The sequence below is a fragment of the Thunnus albacares genome, chromosome 18, assembly GCF_914725855.1.
Source record: "Thunnus albacares chromosome 18, fThuAlb1.1, whole genome shotgun sequence".
Taxonomy (NCBI): Eukaryota; Metazoa; Chordata; class Actinopteri; order Scombriformes; family Scombridae; genus Thunnus; species Thunnus albacares.
This window is the reverse complement of record NC_058123.1, coordinates 26,302,079-26,304,572: the sequence shown is the minus strand read 5'-3', so window position 1 is coordinate 26,304,572 and position 2,494 is coordinate 26,302,079. Positions and strand designations below refer to the sequence as shown.

The following is a 2,494-nucleotide window of genomic DNA, read 5'->3' as shown; positions in this document are numbered from 1 at the left end:
GTTGGATGTGGAGTGGAGGAAAAAGTACAATATTTTTTTCTGTAATGTAGTTGAGAAGAAATATAAAATAGCATAAAATGGAAACACAAGTAATGTTCAAGTACCTCAAAAATGTGATTTAAGTACAGTAGTTGAGTAAATGTACTTTCCATCACAGTTTAAAGCTATATGTATTTGGTGTTTCTTTAGTGTAAACTGACATAGTGGTTGTACAGCTCCAAGTTTACTGTAATGGGGAAAAGTAAAGCCATTAAACAGAGTAAGGATCATTATTGTCTGACTATGGCAAAAATTGTCTTTATCACTGATTGTGGACCAAAACAACTGCACGAAGAACCTTTGGGGAAGTGGTCTTAGACTGGTCCCAAATGATTCTGCAAGGGTCCATTTTTGGTGGGAACATGATCCGACTAGGCAGCATGGTCGCCAAAATAAAACGTTGGCATTGTACGTTTCTGCAAACCACAGAAATGTTGAATATCTATGTTTCAACACGTGTAACACGTTGTGTATTAACATTTCAACAATAAATATCATATCAAAATGTCAACAAAACGTATCATCGCAGCATTTCTAAAGTGATGTAATTCACATGCGATCTATATGAGCTGACTTTCCTATTAGGAAGAGGAGGGGTTGGCGGATGGTTAGTAAGTTTCTTGGCAGCAAGTTGGAAATCAGCAGAGAGCACGGTTCGAGACCACCTTGAAACCAATGCCAACTTCCTGTTTCAACTGACTAATAACCGATTAATCAATTAGTTGTTTGGCCTATAAAATGTTAGAAAATTGTGAAAAATTTCTATCAATGTTTCAAAGCTCAAGGTGACGTCCTCATTTGTCTTTATTTGTCCTGATCAACAGTCAACAATCCAAAGATATTCAGTTTACTCTCGTAGAGGACTATAGAAACCAGAAAATATTCACATTTGAGAAGCTGGAATCAGAAAATTTGGAAATTGTTATCTTGAAAAATGACTCAAAACAATGGGAATTAATTGATTATTTGGCTAATCATTGAAGATCTAGATCTGACCTTGATCCACTCAACTACAAGGCATACTCTACAAGTTTGAGCTAAACGGCTCTTGAAGCCAGATGCACTTTTCATGCTAGAATGCAGATGAGGGAAATCAACAGTTTCTAGCAGCTAGCTAAAGGATGAGTGGAGGTCTGACCTGGACTAGCAATGGAGCATGTATATTTTCTAGATATTTTGGCAGATAGGAGCTTCTTCACGCACTTCTTCTTGTGTTTACTTTGTTGCTACTGCCTCAGATCTAACCAATAAACATGCCTTTAGTGATGCATTTTGTTCTGCTTGATTTTTTTTTCTGTATGAAAAGAAATCAAATCATCGGGAAAGATGACCAACTCATTAACTGATTCGACCAAGAGAAAACCAACTTCCAATTTTAAATTGGCCCCAACTTTCTCTTCATGGTTGCATTTTTACCTTTGACCAGAACTTCTCATATAACAGTTCCTCAACCTAATACTCTAGTTCTGCTAAACAAAGACAGCCTTATGGACCTGCCAGTTGCACAGCACTGTGAGCAGGATTTGAAACTGCGCAGGGAAACCCCATTGGGTTTCAAGTCCAACACCTTAACCACTCGGCCATCACAGCTCTTTTCCTGTGTTGTATTTAAATATCTTTCTTCTCATTGATACAATCACCTGCAAGTACCATAGATTAGAGAGCCGGACTACAGTATAAACCACAAGCCTTGAAGGTATTTGGGCCTTGAAAAGAACATTTAAGAAGTTAAGAGGGAGAATGTCTCTTTGGTGGGGTTAGGGTTAACTAGACACTTTTTTTTTCACACATCGCAAGCCAAAAAGGTTGGGAGCTAATGGTTTAATCTTAAACAATGCATTGTATTTTAAACTTAACATGTTTTTTTATGTAAATCTTAACTTGGAAAGTAACTAATAACAAAAGTTGTCAAATAAATGTAGTAGAGGAAAAAGTACATTATTTCTGAAATGTAGTGGAGTATGAAAGCATGAAATGGAAAAACACAAGTAAAGCAAGTACTTCAAAATTGTGACTAAAGAACATGACTTGAGTAAATGTTTGTAGTTACTTTCCACCATGTGTGATTGGTGTTCCTCTAATGTAAACTGACATATTGGTTACCAAATTGACTACGCCAAGGAACTTTAAGTGCCAAGATAAACAAAACACAAATGTTGCCAAACTGGCTTTCCATGATACTCATACCTTGCACATTATTGAGCAAACGCACCGCTGACTGAAATGTTTTACTGTTAATATGACAGCTTTTGTGTTACTAGTATTACTGCCACTGCCGCTCTTGTTGCTTATATTGTTACAGCTGCACATACTACAACCACCCCTGCTACTGTTTGTACTGCAGTACTAGCTGTTCCCTGCGCTACTTTCACGGCTGTTACGACAGTACCACTACTAGTTCTACTACTTCTCCTGTACCTGCTGTGGTTCCCACAGAAAGCAGGCACGACACACA

General features: G+C 37.6%; 1 non-coding gene across 1 annotated transcript; it reads right to left on the bottom strand.

The window, feature by feature from the left end:
* Positions 1-1,547: 1,547 nt before the first annotated feature.
* On the bottom strand, positions 1,548-1,629 carry trnas-uga. Its single transcript has one exon. It is a non-coding gene; the product is annotated as a tRNA-Ser (tRNA).
* Between the last annotated feature and the right edge of the window lie 865 nt (positions 1,630-2,494).